This window comes from Triticum urartu, chromosome 7A, assembly GCF_056163025.1.
Source record: "Triticum urartu cultivar PI428250 chromosome 7A, HENAU_Tu73, whole genome shotgun sequence".
Lineage (NCBI taxonomy): Eukaryota > Viridiplantae > Streptophyta > Magnoliopsida > Poales > Poaceae > Triticum > Triticum urartu.
The window spans coordinates 77,905,825-77,920,862 of NC_141879.1; positions in this window are offsets into that span (position 1 = coordinate 77,905,825).

The following is a 15,038-nucleotide window of genomic DNA, read 5'->3' on the forward strand; positions in this document are numbered from 1 at the left end:
ATTACCTTATGAATCTATTATGAGAGCCACTTATCGGTCGCATACCAAAGATGGCAATACCTAGATCTATCCTTGCTTTTTATGCCTAGCTAGGGGCGTTAAACAATAGCGCTTGTTGGGAGGCAACCCAATTTTATTTTTATTCCTTGCTTTTTGCTCCTGTTTAGTAATAAATAATTTATCTAGCTTCTGTTTAGGTTGTGTTTTTTGTGCTTAATTAGTGTTTGTGCCAAGTAGAACCGTTGGGAAGACTTGGGGAAAGTCTTGATATCTTGCTGTAAAAAACAGAAACTTTAGCGCTCACGAGAACTGATGCTATTTTTATTTGAAAAGTGATATTTAGTTAATTCTTTTTGCAGACGATTAATAGATAAATTCCTCACGTCCAGAAATTTATTTTAGAATTGTTGGGGCTCCAGATCTTGCGCTAGCTACATATTACTACAGACTGTTCTGTTTTTGACAGATTCTGTTTTTCTTGTGTTGTTTGCTTATTTTGATGAATCTATGGCTAGTAAAATAGTTTATAAACCATAGAGAAATTGGAATATAGTAGGTTTAACACCAATATAAATAAATAATGAGGTAATTACAGTACCTTGAAGTGGTCATTTGTTTTCTTTCACTAACGGAGCTCACGAGATTTTCTACTTTAAGTTTTGTGTTGTGAAGTTTTCAAGTTTTGGGTAAAGATTTGATGGATTATTGAAAAAGAAGTGGCAAGAGCCTAAGCTTGGGTATGCCCATGGAACCGCCAACATAATCTAAGGACACCAAAAAGCCAAAGCTTGGGGATGCCCCGGAAGGCATCCCCTCTTTTCGTCTACTTCTATCGGTAACTTTACTTGGAGCTATATTTTTATTCACCACATGATATGTGTTTTGCTTGGAGCATCTTTTATGATTTCAGTATTTGATTTTTAGTTTACCACAATCATCCTTGCTGTACACACCTTTCGAGAGAGCCTTACATGATTTGGAATTTGTTAAGAATACTCTATGCGTGCTTCACTTAAATCATTTGAGTTGTATAGTTTTGCTCTAGTACTTCACTAATATATTTTAGAGCGCAGTGGTGGATTTGTTTTATAGAAACCATTGATCTCTCATGCTTCACTAAAATTATTTTGAGAGTCTTAAATAGCATGTTAATTTTCTTAAATAATCCTAATATTCTTGGTATTCAAGAATAGTAAAAACTTTCTTATCAGTGTGTTGAATGCTATGGGAAGTTTGATGCTTCATAATTGTTTTGAGATATGAAGATGGTGATATTAAAGTTGTGCTAGTTGATTAGTTGTGAATTTGAGAAATACTTGTGTTAAAGTTTTTGATTCACGTAGCATGCACGTATGGTGAACCGTTATGTGATGAAGTCAGAACATGATTTATTTTTTGATTGTCTTCCTTATGAGTGGCGGTCGGGGACGAGCGATGATCTTGTCCTACCAATCTATCCCCCTAGGAGCATGCGCGTAATACTTTGCTTTGATAACTTGTAGATTTTTGCAATAAGTATATGAGTTCTTTATGACTAACATTGAGTCCATGGATTATACGCACTTTTCTCACCCTTCCACCATTGCTAGCCTCTCTAATACCGCGCACCTTTCGCCGGTATCATACACCCACCATATACCTTCCTCAAAACAGCCACCATACCTAACTATTATGGCATTTCCATAGCCATTCCGATATATATTGCCATGCAACTTTCCACCGTTCCATTTATTATGACACACTCCATCATTGTCATATTGCTTAGCATGATCATGTAGTTGACATAGTATTTGTGGCAAAGCCACCGTTCATAATTCTTTCATACTTGTCACTCATCCATCATTGCATATCCCGGTACACCGCCGGAGGCATTCACATAGAGTCATATTTTGTTCTAAGTATCAAGTTGTAATTGTTGAGTTGTAAGAAAAATAAAAGTGTGATGATCATCATTATTAGAGCATTGTCCCAGTGAGGAAAGGATGATGGAGACTATGATTCCCCCACAAGTCGGGATGAGACTCCGGACGAAAAAAAAGAGAAAAAAGAAAAGAGGCCATAAAAAAAGAGAAAAGGCCCAAATAAAAAAAATGAGAGAAAAAGAGAGAAGGGACAATGTTACTATCCTTTTACCACACTTGTGCTTCAAAGTAGCACCATGATCTTCATGATAGAGAGTCTCCTATGTTATCACTTTCATATACTAGTGGGAAATTTTCATTATAGAACTTGGCTTGTATATTCCAATGATGGGGTTCCTCAAAATGCCCTAGGTCTTCATGAGCAAGCTAGTTGGACGCACACCCACTTAGTTTCTTTTATTGAGCTTTCGTATACTTATAGCTCTAGTGCATCCGTTCCATGGCAATCCCTACTCACTCACATTGAGATCTATTGATGGGCATCTCCATAGCCCGTTGATACGCCTAGTTGATATGAGACTATCTTCTCCTTTTTGTCTTCTCCACAACCACCATTCTATTCCACCTATAGTGCTATATCCATGGCTCACGCTCATGTATTGCGTGAAGATTGAAAAAGTTTGAGAATGTCAAAAGTATGAAACAATTGCTTGGCTTGTCATCGGGGTTGTGCATGATTTAAATATTTTGTGTGGTGAAGATAGAGCATAGCCAGACTATATGATTTTGTAGCGATAACTTTCTTTTGCCAAGTTATTTCGAGAAGACATGATTGCTTTGTTAATATGCTTGAAGTATTATTATTTTTATGTCAATATTAAACTTTTATCTTGAATCTTTCGGATCTGAATATTCATACCATAATTAAGAAGAATTACATTAAAATTATGCCAAGTAACACTCCGCATCAAAAATTCTGTTTTTATCATTTACCTACTCGAGGACGAGCAGGAATTAAGCTTGGGAATGCTTGATACATCTCCAACGTATCTATAATTTTTGATTGCTCCATCCTATATTATCTACTGTTTTGGACATTATTGGGCTTTATTATCCACTTTATATTATTTTCGGGACTAACCTACTAACCGGAGGCCCAGCCCAGAATTGCTGTTTTTTGCCTATTTTAGGGTTTCGAAGAAAAGGAATATCAAACGGAGTCCAAATGGAATGAAACCTTCGGGAACATGATTTTCTCACCGAACATGATCTAGAGGACTTGGACCCTACGTCAAGAAACAAAAGGGGAGGCCACAAGGTAGGGGGCGCGCCTACCCCCCCCCCCCCCTAGGCGCGCCCTCCACCCTCATGGGCCCCCTGTTGCTCCATCGACGTACTCCTTCCTCCTATATATACCTACATACCCCCAAACGATCGGATATGGAGCCAAAACCCTAATTCCACCGCCGCAACTTTTTGTATCCATGAGATACCATCTTGGGGCCTGTTCTGGAGCTCCACCGGAGGGGGCATCGATGACAGAGGGCTTCTACATCACCACCATAGCCCGTCCGATGAAGTGTGAGTAGTTTACCTCAGACCTACAGGTCCATAGTTATTAGCTAGATGGCTTCTTCTCTCTTTTTAGATCTCAATACAATGTTCTCCCCCTCTCTTATGGAGAACTATTCGATGTAATCTTCTTTTTGCAGTGTGTTTGTTGAGAACGATGAATTGTGGGTTGATGATCAAGTCTATCTATGAACAATATTTGAATCTTCTCTGAATTCTTTTATGTATGATTAGTTATCTTTGCAAGTCTCTTTGAATTATCAGTTTGATTTGGCCTACTAGATTGATCTTTCTTGCAATGGGAGAAGTGCTTTGCTTTGGGTTCAATCTCGTCGTATCCTTTCCCGGTGACAGTAGGGGCAGCAAGGCATGTATTGTATTGTTGCCATTGAGGATAACAAGATGGCGTCTTCATCATATTGCATGAGTTTATCCCTCTACATCATGTCATCTTGCTTAAGGCGTTACTCTGTTTTTACTTAATACTCTAGATGCATGCAGTATAGCGGTCGATGAGTGGAGTAATAGTAGTAGATGTAGGCAGGAGTCGGTCTACTTCTCTCGGACGTGATACCTATATACATGATCATACCTAGATATTCTCATTACTATGTGATACGTCTCCAACGTATCTACAATTTTTGATTGCTCCATGCTATATTATCTACTGTTTTGGACATTATTGGGCTTTATTATCCACTATTATATTATTTTTGGGAATAACCTATTAACCGGAGGCCCAGCCCAGAATTGTTGTTTTTTGCCTGTTTTAGGGTTTCGAAGAAAAGGAATATCAAACGAAGTCCAAACGGAATGACACCTTCAGGAACGTGATTTTCTCACCGAATACAACTCAGGAAACTTGGACCGTTAGTCCAGGCACGTAATAGGAGGCCACGAGGTAGGGGGCGCGCCCTACCCTACCAGGCGCGCCCCCACCCTCATGGGCCCCCTGTTGCTCCACCGACGTACTTCTTCCTCCTATATATACCCACATACCCCCAAACGATCAGATACGGAGCCAAAACCCTAATTCCACCGCTGTAACTTTCTGTATCCACGAGATCCCATCTTGGGGCCTGTTCCGGAGCTCCGCCGGAGGGGGCATCGATCACGGAGGGCTTCTACATCAACACCATAGTCTTTCCGATGGAGTGTGAGTAGTTTACTTCAGACCTACGGGTCCATAGTTAGTAGCTAGATGGCTTCTTCTCTCTTTTTGGATCTCAATACAATGTTCTCCCTCTCTCTTGTGGAGATCTATTCAATGTAATCTTCTTTTTGCGGTGTGTTTGTAGAGACCGATGAATTGTGGGTTTATGATCAAGTGTATCTATGAATAATATTTGAATCTTCTCTGAATTCTTTTATGTATGATTGGTCATCTCTGCAAGTCTCTTCGAATTATCAGTTTGGTTTGGCCTACTAGATTGATCTTTCTTGCAATGGGAGAAGTGCTTAGCTTTCGGTTCAATCTTGAGGTGTCCTTTCCCGGTGACAGTAAGAGAAGAAAGGCACGTATAGTATTATTGCCATCGAGGATAACAAGATGGGGTTTTCTTCATATTGCATGAGTCTATCCCTCCACATCATGTCATCTTGTTTAAGGCGTTACTCTATTTTTGCTTAATACTCTAGATGCATGCTGGATAGCGGTCGATGAGTGGAGTAATTGTAGTAGATGCAGGCAGGAGTCGGTCTACTTTCCTCGGACGTGATGCCTGTATACATGATCATACCTAGATATTCTCATAACTATGCTCAATTCTGTCAATTGCTCGACAGTAATTTGTTCACCCACCGTGGAATACTTATGCTCTCGAGAGAAGCCACTAGTGAAACCTATGGCCCCCGGGTCTATCTTTATCTTATCAATCTCCTACTGCCTAGTTATTTACTTTGCTATTTACTTTGCCTTTATTTTACTTTGCATCTTTATCATAAATATACCAAAAATATTATCTTATCATATCTATCAGATCTCACTCTCGCAAGTGGCCCTATTGGGATTGACAACCCCTATTTGCGTTGGTTGCGAGGATTTATTATTTTTGTGCAGGTGTGAGGGACTCGCGCGTAGCCTCCTACTGGATTGATACCTTGGTTCTCAAAAACTGAGGGAAATACTTACGCTACTTTGCTGCATCATCCCTTCCTCTTCGGGCAAAACCAATGCAGTGCTAAAAGAGGTAGCAAGAAGGATTTCTGGCGCCGTTGCCGGGGAGGTCTATGCAAAAGTCAACATACCAAGTACCCATCACATAGCCTTATCTCCCGCATTACATTATTTGCCATTTGCCACTCATTTTCCTCTCCCCCACTTCACCCTTGCCATTTTATTTGCCCTGCCCTCTCTCTCTATCCTCCCTCTCTTTCTCTATTTGCCTCTTTTTGCCCACTTGCTTTTTGTTTGCTTGTGTGTTAGTTTGCTTGCTTGTCATGATGGCTCTACCTAAATTTGGTGACCTTCACCTTAAAGGTTAGAAGAAATCGAGAATAATATGTTAGGAGTTTCATGGTTTTGCAATTTGAACATAATAGTTTCTTCAGAAACGAGCTTAAAGAACAGAAATGTTTTATGAGTTTTGTGAATAAAGAGCTCGATGATATGTCTAAAGAATTGGATGGTTTAAGATCCCAACTTGCTCATCTTGAGAAATTAACTGCTGAAATTTCGGATAAGCAGGCTACCCTAGTTAATAAGATGGCCGCTATACCAAGTTGCTATGAAAATAATGATGAAGATCTAAAAGTTATTGATGTGTCCCCTATTTAAATCTTTGTTTTGCAATATGAATCTTGATAATGATGGGTCTGAATATGATCCACCTTTACCTAGTAGGCGTTCCAAGAATTCTGAATCTTTTGATCTTGATGCTAAATTTGATAAAAGTAGGATTGAAGAAATTAAAACCCTAGATGTTGCTAAACCCACTATTATAGATTTCAAGGAATTTAATTATGAAAATTGCTCTTTGATTGATTGTATTTCCTTGTTGCAATCTGTGCTAAATTCACCTCACGCTTATAGTCAAAATAAAGCGTTTACTAAACATATCGTTGATGCCTTGATGCAATCTTATGAAGAAAAACTTGAATTGGAAGTTTCTATCCCTAGAAAACTTTATGATGAGCGGGAACCAACTATTAAAATTAAAATTAAAGATCATTAATGCTCTGCTTTATGTGATTTGGGTGCTAGTGTTTCCACGATTCCAAAGACTTTGTGTGATTTGTTAGGTTTCCGTGATTTTGATGATTGCTCTCTAAACTTGCACCTTGCATATTCCACTATTAAGAAACCTATGGGAAGAAATAATGATGTTCTTATTGTTGCAAATAGGAATTATGTGCCCATAGATTTTATTGTTCTTGACATAGATTGCAATCCTTCACATCCTATTATTCTTGGTAGACTTTTCCTTAGAACGATTGGTGCAATTATTGATATGAAGGAAGGAAATATTAGATTCCAATTTCCATTAAGGAAAGGCATGGAACACTTTCCTAAAAAGAAAATTAAATTAACTTATGAATCTATTATAACAGCCACTTATGGATTGCCTACCAAAGATGGCAATACCTAGATCTATTCTTGCTTGTTATGCCTAGCTAGGGGCATTAAAAGATAGCGCTTGTTGGGAGGCAACCCAATTTTATATTTATTCCTTGCTTTTTGCTCCTGTTTAGTAATAAATAAATTATCTAGACTCTGTTTTGCTTGTGTTTTTTGTGTTTAATTAGTGTTTGTGCCAAGTAGAACCGTTGGGAAGACTTGGGGAAAGTCTTGTTGAACTTGCTGTAAAAGACAGAAACTTTAGCGCTCACGAGAACTGCTTTCATTTTTATTTGGAGAGTGCTATTTAGTTAATTCTTTTTGTACATTATTAATAGATAAATTACTCACGTCCAGAAATTTATTTTAGAATTTTGTGGGTTCCAGATCTTGCGCTAGCTACAGATTACTACAGACTGTTCTGTTTTTGACAGATTCTGTTTTTCGTGTGTTGCTTGCTTATTTTGATGAATCTATGGCTAGTAAATTAGTTTATAAACTATAGAGAAGTTTGAATACAGTAGGTATAACACCCATATAAATAAATAATGAGTTCATGACAGTACCTTGAAGTGGTCTTTTGTTTTCTTTCGCTAACGGAGCTCACGAGATTTTCTACTTTAAGTTTCGTGTTATGAAGTTTTCATGTTTTGGGTAAACATTTGATGGATTATGGAACAAGGAGTGGCAAGAGCCTAAGATTGGGTATTCCCATGGAACCCCCAAGATAATCTAAGGACACCTAAAAGCCAAAGCTTGGGGATGCCCCGGAAGGCATCCCCTCTTTCGTCTACTTCTATCGGCAACTTTACTTAGAGCTATATTTTATTTACCACATGATATGTATTTTGCTTGGAGCGTCTTGTATTATTTGAGTCTTTATTTGTTAGTTTACCACAATCATCCTTGCTGTACACACCTTTTGAGAGATCCATACATGATTTGGAATTTGTAAGAATACTCTATGTGTTTCGCTTATATCTTTTGAGTTATATAATCTTGCTCTAGTGCTTCACTTATATTTTTTAGAGCACGGTGGTGGATTAGTTTTATAGAAACTATTGATCTCTCATGCTTCACATAGATTATTTTGAGAGTCTTAAATAGCATGGTAATTTTCTTAAAATCCTAATATTCTTGGTATGCAAGATTAATAATAAAACTTTCTTATGAGTGTGTTGAATACTATGATAAGTTTGATACTTGATAATTGTTTCGAGATAGGGAGATGGTGATATTAAATTCATGCTAGTTGAGTAGTTGTGAATTTGAGAAATAATTTTTTTGAAGTTTGTGATTCCCGTAGCATGCATGTATGGTGAACTGTTATGTGATGAAGTCGGAGCATGATTTATTTATTGATTGTCTTCCTTATGAGTGGCGGTCGGGGACGAGCGATGGTCTTTTCCTACCAATCTATCCCCCTAGGAGCATGCGCGTAATACTTTGATTTGATAACTTGTAGATTTTTGCAATAAGTATATGAGTTTTTATGACTAATGTTGAGTCCATGGATTATACGCACTCTCACCCTTCCACCTTTGCTAGCCTCTCTAATACCGCGCACCTTTCGCCGGTATCATACACCCACCATATACCTTCCTCAAAACAGCCACCATACCTACCTATTATGGAATTTCCATAGCCATTGCGAGATATATTGCCATGCAACTTTCCACCGTTCCGTTTATTATGACACACTCCATCATTGTCATATTGCTTAGCATGATCATGTAGTTGACATAGTATTTGTGGCAAAGCCACCGTTCATAATTCTTTCATACTTGTCACTCATGCATCATTGCATATCCCGGTACACCGCCAGAGGCATTCACATAGAGTCATATTTTGTTCTAAGTATCGAGTTGTAATTGCTGAGTTGTAAGAAAAATAAAAGTGTGATGATCATCATTATTAGAGCATTGTCCCTGTGAGGAAAGGATGATGGAGACTATGATTCCCCCACAAGTCGGGATGAGACTCCGGACGAAAAAAAAGAGGCCATAAAAAAGAGAAAAGGCCCGCATAAAAAAATGAGAGAAAAAGAGAGAAGGGACAATGTTACTATCCTTTCACCACACTTGTGCTTCAATGTAGCACCATGATCTTCATAGTAGTGAGTCTCTCATGTTATCACTTTCATATACTAGTGGGAATCTTTCATTATAGATCTTTTCTGGTATATTACAATGATGGGCTTCCTCAAATTGCCCTAGGTCTTCATGAGCAAGCAAGTTGGATGCACACCCACTTAGTTTCTTTTTGAGCTTTCATATACTTATAGCTCTAGTGCATCCGTTGGATGGCAATCCCTACTCACTCACATTGATATCTATTGATGGGCATCTCCATAGCCCGTTGATATGCCTAGTTGATGTGAGACTATATTCTCCTTTTTATCTTCTCCACAACCACCACTCTATTCCACCTATAGTGCTATATCCATGGCTCATGCTCATGTATTGTGTGAAAATTGAAAAAGTTTTGAGAATGTCAAAAGTATGAAACAATTGCTTGGCTTGTCATCGGGCTTGTGCATGATTTAAATATTTTGTGTGGTGAAGATAGAGCATAGCCAGACTATATGATTTTGTAGGGATAACTTTCTTTAGCCATTTTATTTTGAGAAGACATAATTGCTTTGTTAGTATGCTTGAATTATTACTATTTTCTATGTCAATATGAAATTTTGTCTTGAATCTTTCGGATCTGAATATTCATACCACAATTAAGAAGAATTACATTAAAATTATGCCAAGTAGCAGTCCGCATCAAAAATTCTATTTTTATCATTTACCTCCTCGAGGACGAGTAGGAATTAAGCTTGGGGATGCTTGGTACGTCTCCAACGTATCTATAATTTTTGATTGCTCCATGTTATATTATCTACTCCCTCTATTTCTTTTTAGTCCGCATATAAGGTTTGGTCAAAGTCAAGTTTTGTAGAGTTTGACTAATTTTATATTAAAAAGTATAAACATTCACAATATGAAATCAATATTACCAGATGCACCATGAAACGTATTTTCATATTATGTAGTTTTAGTATTGTAGATGTTCATATTTTTCTATATAAATTTGGTCAAACTTTATGTAGTTTGACTTTGACCAAATCTTATATGCGGAGTAAAAAGAAACGGAGGGAGTACTGTTTTGGACATTATTGGGCTTTATTATCCACTATTATATTATTTTTCGGACTAACCTATTAACCGGTGGCCCAGCCCACAATTGCTGTTTTTTGCCTGTTTTAGGGTTTCGAAGAAAAGTAATATCAAACGGAGTCCAAACGGAATGAAACCTTCGGGAACGTGATTTTCTCACCGAATATAACTCAGGAGACTTGGACCCTACATCAAGGCACGTAACAGGAGGCCACGAGGTAGGGGGGCGCGCCCTACCCTACCAGGCGCGCCCCCTACCCTCGCGGGCCCCCTGTTGCTCCACCGGCGTACTTCTTCCTCCTATATATACCCACGTACCCACAAACGATCACATACGGAGCCAAAACCCTAATTCCACCGCCGTATCCACGAGATCCCATCTTGGGGCCTGTTCCGAAGCTCCGCTGGAGGGGGCATCGATCACGGAGGGCTTCTACGTCAACACCATAGCCTCTCCGATGAAGTGTGAGTAGTTTACTTTAGACCTACGGGTCCATAGTTAGTAGCTAGATGGCTTCTTCTCTCTTTTTGGATCTCAATACAATGTTCTCCCCCTCTCTTGTGGAGATCTATTCGATGTAATCTTCTATTTGTGGTGTGTTTGTTGAGATCGATGAATTGTGGGTTTATGATCAAGTCTATCTATGAATAATATTTGAATCTTCTCTGAATTCTTTTATGTATGATTGGTTATCTTTGCAAGTTTCTTCAAATTATCAGTTTGGTTTAGCCTACTAGATTGATCTTTCTTGCAATGGGAGAAGTGCTTAGCTTTGGGTTCAATCTTGCGGTGTCCTTTCCCGGTGACAGTAAGGGCAGCAAGGCATGTATTGTATTATTGCCATCGAGGATAACAAGATGGGGTTTTCCTCATATTTCATGAGTCTATCCCTCTACATCATGTCATCTTGCTTAAGGCGTTACTCTGTTTTTGCTTAATACTCTAGATGCATGCTGGATAGCGGTCGATGAGTGGAGTAATAGTAGTAGATGCAGGCAGGAGTCGGTCTACTTGTCTCGGACGTGATGCCTATATACATGATCATACCTAGATATTCTCATAACTATGCTCAATTCTGTCAATTGCTCAACAGTAATTTGTTCACCCACCATAGAATACTTATGCTCTCGAGAGAAGCCACTAGTGAAACCTATGGCCCCGGGGTCTATCTTTATCATATCAATCTCCTACTGCCTAGTTATTTTCTTTGCTATTTACATTGCCTTTATTTTACTTTGCATCTTTATCATAAAAATACCAAAAATATTATCTTATCATATCTATCATATCTCACTCTTGTAAGTGGCCCTATAGGGATTGACAACCCCTATTTGCGTTGGTTGCGAGGATTTATTTGTTTTGTGCAGGTGCGAGGGACTCGCGCGTAGCCTCCTACTGGATTAATACCTTGGTTCTCAAAAACTGAGGGAAATACTTACGGTACTTTGATGCATCATTCCTTCCTCTTCGAGGAAAACCAACGCAGTGCTAAAAGAGGTTGCACTATGCTCAATTCTGTCAATTGCTCAACAGTAATTCGTTCACCCAATGTAGAATACCTATGCTCTTGAGAGAAGCCACTAGTGAAACCTATGGCCCCCGGGTGTATCTTCATCACATTAATCTTCCAATACTTAGTTATTTCCTTTGCTTTTTACTTTGCTTTTCTTTTACTTTGCATCTTTATCATAAAAATACCAAAAATATTATCTTATCATATCTATCAGATCTCACTCTCGTAAGTGGCCGTGTAGGGATTGACAACCCCTTATCGCGTTGGTTGCGAGGATTTATTTGTTTTGTGCAGGTACGAGGGACTCGCGCGTAGCCTCCTACTGGAATGATACCTTGGTTCTCAAAACTGAGGGAAATACTTATGCTACTCTGCTGCATCATCCCTTCCTCTTCGGGGAAAAACCAACGCAGTGCTCAAGAGGTAGCACTCATCCCCCGACCACCCACCGTAACCGGGAATTCCCCGAAATTTTCCTCGCCCTCGCTTCTACCACAGTTTTTTCCGTCATGGACGGCACAAAGAATGTCATGCAGCTGCGTCTCCGGCCGCCTAGGACGAAAAGCCCATTTTCTATCATGATTTTTTGTCATAGAAGTAGGATCCCACCACATCTATGATGATACCGGGTTTTGTCACAATTATCGTCACAGAACTGTCATAAGTATGACAGAAAAAATTTCGTTTGGCCCAAAATGTCACGGATGTGTCTTTTTTTGTAGTGCACCTGGCAGTGACGTGGGGGCGGACAACTGTAGTTCCCGGGGCTCCGGAGGCGGAGCTGGAGAGCATCAAGGCTGAACTGGAGAAGGCGAAGGCATTCGCCGGACGAACACTTCTTAGGGCTCATGGTAGGACATGGGAAACGTGCGCCGATGATCATTTAGATTAGGTTTAGTGTCTGGTTTATCTAGTTTATATGAAATATGTAATGAATTTTGTCTGGTTTATATGAAAATTGATCCAAATATAATGAATTTCGTCCGGTTTATATGAAAATTGATCGTATTTACATGAATTTTGGCCGGCTAGTTCAAACGGCGGCTGAAATGTATGCGGGCAACATTAGATAGCCCACTCTCGCATATGTGGACTGGTGCCCCTATGCGCGGACGAATGATGGAATATATTTGTGGGTTAACATTGGAGATGCCCTAACCCCACCAATCTTTTCTCACAAACATGTAATTTGCGCATGGTCAAGATTCAAATGGACCGGTCCGGTCTGGACTTGTTACTAGACCTACGAACGTGTTCTAGAATCTCAGGGGTCAGAGTTCGGTCTGCACCTCGTCTAATAGGGCAATAGGTAAACCTAAGTTCGACCATTCTTCTCTATACTGAGTGTAGAAGGGCACATGCCGATGAGATGCTCGGCACTTGACGTGCACTTCGTGTTCCCGCAAGTGTCAGCAATGGTGTGGGACAGAGGTGGATGGGCGCCCCTGATCCATGATAGTAGCACGACCACCACTTCCGACTTCGTTAGAGCATCTACAATGACAGATACCTAATTTGAGTTGCGGAACGCCCCCGAACACACCAGGCCACGTCCGTGGATAGTGACTGATCAGACCCCACATTACGACTCCAACAACCATAGTAGGCATTTTACAATTAGCATTTTATACAAACGATGCAAAAAGAAAGATCTATGTACTACCAACTACCATCTACACAACTCATCCTTCTCGCCAGATATGTGGATGAAATTGATGTCCGAGCCGCCGTCGTCATAGCCATTGGCAGCCGGGCGAACCTCCAGTTCCTCCTCGGGAGTCAAGAATGGCATGCTGCTCCGTTGCCTCCTCTGCCTGGGCCACCTCGAACTCTATGCATCGTCCATGGCGAAGCTGGTAGGTGCCGGATCTGCCTGATGCGCCTCCTCTGACTCCTCCTCCACCTCCTCCTCTATGACCGCGTCCTCCTCCTTCGGCTCCACCTCCACTTCCTCCTCCATGGGATGCACTGAATCCAGAGGTAGGCTGGCTGCGATACGATCTTCGCGTCTGCCCTGGATCTCCTCTAGCAGCTACAACCGCCGCTTGGGAGTGAGCATGTTGTAACTAGTGGTTAGCGGCTGATGGATGGATTGAATGTGACGAAAGTGGAGGGAGGGAGGGGCAAGAAATGGAGGTGGTCTATGGTTGGGCTTTTGCCGTCCGACTTACGTAGCTGGACATGTATCCTCAGATAGCATGCTAGAGCAGGACCACACAACGCCAATGCGTCCTCATCGATGAACTGAGGAGGCGCACGTCATACCACTGGTTTATGCTTTTTTCCGCATGGACCCTTGTGGTCTGTCCTAAACGACGTGCACGTCCGGACATCTTCATATCTGGCCCAGATATGTGCCGGATATGGGGAGTGGCGGCCAGTCCTGGTATTTGGGCTAGATTTGACACGTCTAGCTGGGTGGCAATTTTGTGTTTGGGCAGTACCAGGCAAGCTGCCCGGGCGTTTGGGGCGGATCTGAGGACTCCAGTTGTAGATGCTCTCATGCCTCAAGTAGCCGCATGTAGAGGCGTGGTGGTAGCTATGTTGTCGCAGACAATGACAAGACATGCGTGCAGCCGTCTCGCAGCATGAGCTACAGGGCAAGCACCGACTTGTTGAGCGCTCACTCCAGAAGTAAAAAATGGCCAGCATGGTTGTGGTTGTGGTGCCACGGACAACGGAGATTTGCTCCCGGAGCGGCGGTATGAGTTGCCTGGAGGGCGGTGCAACATGGAGCCATGGATGATGCTGAGACGGACACATCACCGGTGCGGCGACGCAAGCTGAAGCGTGTGCGCTGGCACGGTGAAATTTGTAGGTGCTTGGCTGGCGGCGGCTATGATGACATGACTAATAGTGAGTGGTTCGACCCTATGGTCAAAAGGGAGACCTCATCGTGGCGCCTTCAGCGCCCGATCACTTTCCTGGCGCTCATGTGCGCCCCCTACTGGGTCGTGGCCCATTCGCTTGAATGTTGCTCGCTCGACCGCTGCTGCTCGCTCGCTCGCTCCCTCCTTGGTAGCCTTTTTTTTTCTTGCGAGCACTTGTGAAAAAAAGCCTTGTTGTTTAAAAAATAAAAAAGGAAAAAACTGTGAATTAAAAATGTACATGAATTTTAATTAAAGTTCACAAAATTTGAAAAAAAAAGTTCATCGAATTTGAAAAAGTTCATTGAATATGAAAAAAGTTAATTGAATTTGAAAACAAGCTCGTCGGTTTTGAAAAAAGTTCATCGACTTTGAAAAAAGTTCATCTAGTTTTAAAAAAGTTCATCGATTTTGAGAAAAGTTCATCGAACTTGTAAAAAAGTTCATCAAATCCAAAAAAGTTCATTGAATTTGAAAAAAGTTCATCAAATTTGGAAAAAGTT